This window comes from Salvia miltiorrhiza, chromosome 2, assembly GCF_028751815.1.
Source record: "Salvia miltiorrhiza cultivar Shanhuang (shh) chromosome 2, IMPLAD_Smil_shh, whole genome shotgun sequence".
NCBI classification, from domain to species: domain Eukaryota; kingdom Viridiplantae; phylum Streptophyta; class Magnoliopsida; order Lamiales; family Lamiaceae; genus Salvia; species Salvia miltiorrhiza.
This window is the reverse complement of record NC_080388.1, coordinates 10,658,098-10,667,943: the sequence shown is the minus strand read 5'-3', so window position 1 is coordinate 10,667,943 and position 9,846 is coordinate 10,658,098.

Here is a 9,846-nt window from a genome sequence, read left to right as displayed (position 1 = left end):
CATTCTTGCACTGCTTGAACTTTGGCAGGGTCCACTTTGATTCCTGCAGCTGAAATGACGTGGCCTAAGAAATTGACTTCTCGTAGCCAAAACTCACATTTGCTATACTTAGCATAAAGCTTTTCAGCTCTTAGCTTCTCTAGCACAGTTCTAAGGTGCTCTTCATGATCCTTCTCATTCTTCGAGTAAATCAAGATGTCGTCTATGAATACCAACACGAATTGATCCAAATATTCGTGAAACACTCGATTCATGAGATCCATGAATACGGCGGGGGCATTTGTTAATCTAAAAGGCATCACTATGAACTCATAGTGTCCGTATCTCGTGCGGAATGCTGTCTTTGGAATATCCTCAGGTCGTATCCTCAATTGGTGATACCCTGTCCTTAAATCTATCTTTGAGAAAGTGCGTGCTCCTCGAAGTTGATCAAACAAATCGTCTATTCGTGGCAAAGGATACTTGTTCTTTAGGGTTACCCTGTTCAATTCCCGATAATCGATACACAATCTTAAACTTCCATCTTTCTTTTTGACAAACAGGACCGGTGCTCCCCAAGGCGATGCACTGGGTCGAATGAATCCCATATCCAACAATTCTTGTAGTTGCAACTTCAGTTCTTGCAATTCTGCTGGTGCCATCCTATATGGTGCTTTGGATATTGGTGCTGTTCCGGGTTCCAAATCGATCGTGAATTCCAATTGTCAGTTCGGGGGTAGACCTGGTAGAATCTCAGGGAAAACGTCTTGATACTCCCGCACTATAGGTACATCTTCAATCTTTACTTGTGCTTCCTCTTCTTGGTTCAAGTATACTAAATATGCTGTCGCGCCCTTTTCTTTTAGTATCTTGTTCGCTTGCACTGCAGAGATGATAGGTGTCTTCTTCCATTTTCTATTGATGGCGTAAAAACATGTAGGTTCCACGCCTGGTGGCTGGAATGATATCCGTCTCTACTCGCACTGTATCACCGCATGGTGTTCTGCTAACCAGTCCATTCCTAAAATGATGTCTGTGGTCCACATGCGCAAAAGTCTCAATATCTTAGCCTTAAGCTTAAGAGGTCCTAATTCGAATTCCAAGTTAGGACACACATGTGTAACAGTGGTGATCTTCCCTAAGGGAGTGGCTACCCTTAATTGTAACTGGGCTGGTTCTACATTCAGCTCTAACGTATCCACACAGGTATATGAGATGAGAGAATGTGATGCTCCCATATCAAAGAGAATAACAATGGGTACACCTTTCAGTTCCCCAATACCTGTTAGGTTTCCTTGGTTCTTATCCTGATTCTTCTGATTGATAGCATACATCCTTTGATGTTGTGGTGGTCTTCCTGCTTGCGGTGCAGGTAGCTGCTTATGAGACTGGTTTGGACGGCGAAAAGGTTGTTGCTGTAGTGGTTGAGGTAGAGAAAGAATTCCTTCCATTGCCCTGAGCTGTGGGGTTGGAAAATGATTGGGTCTTCCTCCACTCATCCCCTGCTGTCGGTTGGGGCACTGGCTCGAGTAATGCCCTGGTTTTCCACAAGTGAAACAATTTGGGTTTCCAGCTCTACACACTCCGGTGTGTAATTTGTTGCACTTAGGACAAGGGGGTATCCCTTGGTGTCCGGGGTGTGAGGTCGCTGGTCCACCATAAAATGATTTATCGCCTTTCACGAATGGAGGCTGGACATTCTGACCTTGCCATGGCTTTTTACCCTCATTTCCACGATTTTCCCATTTGCGTTTTCCTTTCTGCCCTTGGTTAGAGTAGGGAGTGTTTGATACTTGAGTGTATTGGGTTGATGGAGGCACTGGTGCGTGTGTTGCTTTCTCCGGCTGCATTGCTAGCTCCATATCTAGAGCTCTGTTCAAGGCCTCGGCATAGGAAAGTGCCGTTTGACTTGCCAATACTACTCTTATCTCTTGTCGCAGTCCGGCGCAAAACAACTCGGACATCTTCTCATCCGTATCCACTCTATACGGTGCATAGCGAGCCAGATCACAAAATAGTCGATCGTACTCCACTACAGTTTTATTCCCTTGCTTTAAGGTGGTAAACTCCATCTCTTTCTTTTTCCTATAACTTCTGGGTATGAACTTCTCACACAGAGCAGTCTTAAAAAGATCCCAAGTGATCTCATCTAACTGCTCCGGGGCCATAGTTTTCTGCTTTGCTTCCCACCAATAGTCGGCGGTTCCTTTCAACTGGTAAGACACGCACATAAGACGTTCTGCGTCGTTGCATCTCAAAAATTGAAAGATTCGTTCCATAGCACGAATCCATTCTTCCGTTTCAGCAGGGTCTCCCGGGCCTGCGAAAGTCGGGGGGTTCTGTCTTAAGAAAAGTTCTTCCACCCTCCTATCTTGAGGTGGGGGCGGCGGCGTAGGTTCTCTGGGTTCTTCCTCATTCACGGGTACATTTCTGTACACTCTTCGTGGAGGCATTATGACAATCTACAAGTTTGGGTCAATAGATAAGTTCCTCTATGTGACAAGGATCATCTTACTCTAGTCTTATAGCTGAGTAATTCACAACATATCATGCATCTCATATATATATCATGCATCTCATGTATACACATATATATACATATATAAAAATATATTTTCACATAGAGTATACTTAATGCGTCAAAGTACTTTGCTTTCAATCAATGCTTTCAAATTGACAATTGCTTCATAACAATGCATCAAAACAAGTAATCTCATTACTCATTTCGTCAAAAATGGCCACTTTGGCCCATCATATATATATCGTGAAAATTGCCTCAACGAGGACTTCTTTTGTACAAAAGTGTATATGTGATCTATATACTGCTATAGGTCAGTACAAAGTACTACTCTGTTAAAGACCTAGCTACTGCATCAATACTGCGTCTATGTACAAGCAGCCCTACAACTGGGTACAGATACTATCCGTTACCCGTGTACTATAGGGGCCTAACAAAATAAGTACAAGCTCTGGTCTGGGATGGAACTATCCATTTCCAGCCAAAACTATGGGCTATCTAAACAAAGCTACCATATACATATGCATCACTACTCAATACTATCATATCAAAACCATATCCAACCATGACCTCTATCATCACCCCTGCTACCATCGTCACTCCCATCCTCCGTAGCATCATCACCATCGTCCTCTCTAGCGTCACCCAATCAAGGCACATACGGCACGCTGTCCTCACTGTCAGAGTCGGCACGGTGGAACGGGTCGAAGACGGCTCTCTCCCGAATCGGGTCTCTTCGAGGGACGTCCGTCCCGAAGGCCAGGCCCATGCTAGGAAGATCCAAAGGCTGTGAGGTGAGAGTCCCAACAACCGGGACTGATCCTGCGTCGTCCTCCGGGTCTCTAGCCATCCCCGGGGGTCGTGAAGGCCCTGGTGCGAATGGGTCAACATCGGCCATAGTAATCTCACCCTCTCCAACAGTAGGGAGGGGAGGAACATGAAGGGTCTCACGGATGGGGCTCATCAGCTGCTCAGTGGTATCAATGGCCTCAGTGGTGTCGATGGTCATAGGGGTAACAAAGGATAAATATCCAAAAGTCGGGGAGTACATCCCGGGAGAATACATGGGGTAGTGAGGGTCCAAGACATCCATAGGAGAAATCTCTTCCTCGGGCAGGGTGCCCTGAGGAAGTGAAGGAATAGGGTCATCAATCGGCTGGGAGCTAAGGAGCTCTAGTCCCAATACCATAAATGGATCCTCAGTCTCAGGAAGACCCTGAGGCTGGCTCTCTGCCTCACCCTCTCGGGTGTCACTCTCCGTCAGATAGAAGTAGGGTGGGTTCGCATGAATCACGAATCGGCTCAACAGAATGGATAGGTACTCCGGAAATCGCACCTCAAATCCTCCCGGTGCCAACGGGCTATAGAAGTCTGGGGCGATAAAATGACACCAGGCCTGCCAGTGGGGTGGCATCCTATGTGGTAATATCTGCATGACCTGCTGCACTGTGACCCCATACTCTACGGTATCTATCCACCTATGGTGGAAGCGGGTCAAGAACTCTCCAATAGTCTCGTGGTGCTCCAGAGTACAGTCATAGAAAGCCTGTACTATATCGAAACTCTCTGCCATGCTATAAACAAAATAACAACTCGTGTTATTCAAACTAAGTCAAGAATGACTTACTCGTTTAGTACTCAATAACATACTTGCTTGTCGATGTTCCTCTATGATTCTCATAGTGCATCGGTATCAACATTGATTCCGATAAAAATTCCACCATCTTTCTTATTCAATCAACCAAAACAAGTATCAATAAAATTGCATCATGCACTAATCGTGCCTCTTTCTCAACTTATAAATATTGCTTTCTCAACTGCTTCATCAATTGCATGTAAATAACTCTTGCTCATAAGCAACTTTAAAACTTTAACTTGCATACCTCGTCAAGCTGGCGGAGATGGGGTGTTGGCTCTTGTCAGTGACATAACTCTTTTGGTCTAAGACTCTAGCTTAGACTAATAGACTCAATCAAGAAGAGACTCTATAAGAGATTATGCTCAGAGCAGACAAGCTGCTCTGATACCACTCTGTCGCAGCCCGATATAGCCAGTGATAGCGTATACCAAGTATCGTACGACTAATAAAAGAAATAGTGAAAGAAATAGAAATACATCTTGTTTTAGCGGAAGCAATTGCAAACTTTGCTCATTTTCAAGAAAGATGTTAAGACTAAATAATTACCAGCTTGGGTAAACATAATTAAGCAATTGAAACTTAGCAAGGGTTTGAGAAGTATTTCCCTTATGGGATATTACAGGCATAAGCGAATTAAATAAGGAGTTTTATCAGAGTTGTGCAGCGAGATGCGTTACTATATGTGTGAAGACATATAGCAGGGAGTTTAATTACTTATAGAGTCAAGATAATAAGATAAGTGTGAGACATAGGAAGACACAGCCAACTGACAATTCCAACAGCCTTCACCCATCCTCGCGCCAAGCCAGACCTGCACATTTAGAAATACATGCAGGGCTGAGTACCAAAAAGCACTCAGTGGACTCATGCCGGAAATAATTGAAATGTTGCTCTTAGAGCTATATGTCAATCTTGCCCTTTTCAATGCATCAACAGGATTTTGTGAGATTTGAAATACCTGTTCATGTTTTTCTGTCATAAACTCATTTGCATCATCATAATAATATCATTAGTCTGCAGACATTATATTCACGGTATGTGTCAACTATGAGAACTCATATAACATATATATACTAGGTGAAGAGAATGAGGCCTCCTTCAAATCACCGTGGCCGGCCGACTAAAGACAGCTCACGATCACCTCTGCGCACAAAACCTTTACTGTCATATAAATCAGTCAAAGGCCGATATCTTGCATCATGATCATAATCATGTCTTTCATAGAGGCAACATACCATATCTCATTCTCATCAATAATATATATATGGCAAGATGACAATTTTCATAATATGCATCAATAATGCTTCAACATGCTTCATTTTCATAGTACTCATCAATAATGCTTCATCATGCTTTATTTTCATAATACTTTGCATTTGAACTCATTATTATGGTAGCTTGCCATAATAGAGTTAGAATAAAGCCCACCTGTCTCAGGAGTCGATGACACAACGCTCGGGGTCGTACTAACGCCGGCTGTCACTCGAACCTTTAGTGGCGCACGTGGTTTAGATTGCCATGTGACAAAATAAACTCTAGTTAGAATTTCATCTAACTAATATCTCAATACTTATGCTTTCATCATATGCTTAATCTCATCTTATGACTTCTCCACTATTTACCCAATTGGACCTCCCAATTTAATCGGATATCTTATCCAATTAAAAGACTCTCAATCCTAGGTAAATAGCATTCAAAAATCACTTAATCATTCATGCTTCAAATAAACAAATATTTCACATAATATAAATGAATTATCTCAATAGTCAAATGACTTAAAAGTCATTCTATGAACTTGAAATCTTTTTCCTTGTAGGGAAATTCTCAAATATTCATGTAAGCCTTGAAAAATATTTAAAAACTTTCTAGTAGCATTTTCATGCCATATCATGGTGTATAATTCCACCAAAGCTCTTCAAAAATTCTTAACACAAAATCAAGGTAAAATTTTCGGACACTACCAGTTTAACATTCTGTTCTGTCTCAACTTTAACGAATAAACTGCTTTAACTCAGGAATCTCCTGGATTCGAGACTTATACCGATGAAAACCTCTTTGAGCCTAGTTTCGTTTAAAAAAAAGTAGAGTGAAAAACTCCAAGTGGTTTAAGAGATATGGGTGTTTTCCCACAGTCTACCAGATTCGGCAGTTTTGCACGACTGGAAGCTAGGATTTTTGAAAAATAGTAAACGTTGGCCAAATGGTTTGAAATATGACGTACATCGGTATAATACATGTATCTTTCTACCATAAAAATTTGGGAGGCTGAATATTTTTGGAGGTCACTGAAAAGTGTGACTCAAGGGACTGCCCTTCTAGATTTCCGGCGGAAATGTGCAGTAAAAGTTTTACATTTTAAAAAGGTAGTAAACGAAGTCCAAATGACTTGAAATTTTACCAGTGTTCTCAAGACACATATATCTACACACTGTAAAATGTTGAAGATTTTTGAACGAGGGAAACCTCGTCGACTGATCAGTCCAGAACGTAAGAAAATTTCTGAAAATGGTTGAAATTATCATATATGCACATATCACCTTAGATCTATACTTTCATCACCATTCTCATGCATTTTCACACTAATAACTCATCATGTCTCACTTATCATAACATATAGCCCTTTCAAGGGTTCTCAAGAAATATATCTCTTCCTCTCATGCATCTAACATGTAGAGGTGTATGAACACATGAAGGTAGTGGAAAGTTGAAAGAATTCATCATGCTTTCTTTTATCAAAATTTTCGAGAATTACAAGAGTAGAGAGGGGACTATCATGCTTCAATATACTTCAATATACATACTTATACATCAAGGAATATATATATATATAACATAAGAGGAGGATTGAGGTTGCTACCAACAAGATCAATGGAAGTGAAGTAGGGGATGGTGCGTAGGCCTCTTGGAGCTTGTGCTTAAAGATTGAAGTACACTTGATAGCTTGGTGTGAGGGTAGCACTTTTGGCTTCCTTAATCCTTTCCAAAAATGGTGAAACAAGGAGAGAAGTGTGGTGGAGTGAGGAGGGGAGGGGGCTGCCGAAAATTTTAAGGAGAAAGGGGAGAGAGAGAGCTTGCTTGTCTAGATGAGCTTTGATGAGATGATGTGATGGAGTGATTGCTTTACTTAATGCATATCTTGAATTAAATGGGATGATAAATGTTGAGGATGTCATTCTATTAATGGTGTAGGAGAGTGAGAAGAGAGAAGGAGAGAAGAGAGAGGGGAGAGGGCCGAGCATGAGGGGGAGAGAGGGAGATTGGTGCATGTGCATGTGTGTGCTTAAAATGGGGGATCTTGTTTGCTAGAAAGGTTAGCTACTTAGGTTAGTGTTTAATGTGGCATGTGGCTTCATTGATGGGGGGGGGGAAGAATGAAGTAATGAGGGAGAGAAGAGAGAAAAGAGAGGGCTGCGTGAGGGGGAGAGTAAGACCGAGAGAAAGAGTGAGAGAAATTGAGAGAGGTCGAGTGATAGAGAGAGTGAGAGAGAGTGAGAGAGATCGAGAGATAGAGAGAGTGAGAGAGAGTGAGAGAGATCGAGAGATAGAGAGAATGAGAGGGAGTGAGAGAGAAAGAGAGATGCATCTATATATATATATATATATATCTATATATATACATATACTCGAATAATTATAACCCTTATTTAGTGTGTGGGAAAATATATCTCATGAAAAATATACCTCAATTATGATATAACTAATATCATAATTACAATGCTTCAAATAAATCATATGTGAATATTCTACCAAGTAAAATATTTAAATCACATAGACATTTCAATAAAATATAGGGCGAAGATAGGTTTCTCTATAAGAGAATTTATATGACCCGAGAAAAATAATATCGCCTTCTATAATTCTCAAAAATAATTCTTATCTCATTTATTCGCCCACGTGCATAATTCCTCTAGCTACTATTTAAAACTCAATTTAAATACGAGCTAGGGCACAAATAGCTTCTCAAAATACGGGGTGTTACAAGATATCTCAGAATCCGCTTAGCTGCATCCAAATGAGCTTCCTTAGGATCTGATTGATATCTTGCACATTCCCCGACTGCAAATGCGATATCTGGTCTGCTCGCAGTCAAATACAGCAAAGATCCAATGATTTCTCTGTACTTCTTCGAAGAGACAGAGCTTCCTTCTGAACCTAGATCAACTTTCCAGTTTGTGTTCATTGGGATCTTGACTGATTTCATGTGCTGAATACCGAACTTAGCTATCAGCTCCTTGGCATACTTGGACTGGCTGATCAGTATTCCTTCTTTGGTCTGCTTGACTTGCAATCCGAGAAAGAAATTCATTTCTCCCATCATGGACATTTGGAATTTGTTCGTCATGATGTCAGCAAACTTATTGCACATGCGTTCGGATTTGGATCCGAAGATTATGTCATCGACATAAATTTGAACAAGCAAGAGATCTTCTCCTTCTTTGAGAGTGAACAAAGTTCTGTCCACAGATCCCTTTTTGAAGCCTTGTTCAACCAGATACTCCGAGAGAGTATCATACCAAGCTCTTGGTGCTTGCTTCAACCCATAGAGCGCTTTCTTCAGCTTGTACACCTTTTCTGGTCCAGCAACCTCAAATCCAGGAGGTTGTTCTACATAGACTTCATCTGTGAGCACTCCATTAAGAAATGCACACTTGACATCCATTTGGTGTACCTTGAAACCTTTGTGAGCTGCGAAGGCTAAGAAGAGTCTGACTGCTTCCAATCTGGCAACTGGGGCGAATGTCTCGTCGTAGTCGATTCCTTCTTCTTGACTGTATCCTTTAGCCACAAGCATTGCTTTGTTTCTCACAATGTTTCCTTCTTCGTCTTCCTTGTTCTTGAAAATCCATTTCAAGCCAATCACCTTTGCATCGTCTGGTCGATCCACAAGCTCCCAAACTAAATTCCGGTTGAATTCATTGAGTTCCTCTAGCATTGTGATGACCCATTCAGTGGACTTCAGAGCTTCTTCAATATCCTTGGGCTCTGTAGTTGATAAGAAACAGCTGAAATTCTTATCTTCGTTGATGCAGTTCTGGTTGATGTCGAAGACGAGGTTGCACATTGATCTCCGAGTCTTGATGCCATCTGATGGTTCTCCAATGATGTTCTCCTTAGAGTGGAGTTCAAACCATCTTCGATACTTCTTGATTTCTTCAGGGGATGGTGGAGCTTCTTCGGTCAGAATAGCTCTGGGATGTTGAGCACCTTCTGGAGCAGGGGTGAGTTGAGCTGGGGCGGCTTCTGCGCGTTCAACTTGAACTTCAGCAACTGGAGTTCCCCCTTGACTGATGCCATCTGTATTGGCTCCAGTCTGGACTTCAGACCGTTGGTTGATCTTCTGATACTGAAGCATCTCAGCATCTTCATCTTTGCCAGGTCCCCACACCAAGACAGTAGAGGGCTCGACAGTGTGGATTTCAGCTTTGGAACTTTCAGCGATCTGAACACCCTTTTCAGCATCTTGTTCCCTGAAATCATCTGTAGACTCATCAATGATCACATGAGGAGTTTCTTCTACACAAAGAGTTTGAGTATTGAACACTCGATAGGCTCTGCTTGAACGTTCTGTTCCAGAGTATCCAAGGAAGACTCCTGGATCAGCCTTGCTATCGAAGGTGTTCAACCTCTTCTTATCATTGTTGTGTATGAAACACTTAGAACCGAAAGCATGAAAGTAGGCAATCGATGGCTTTCTATTCTTCCATAACTC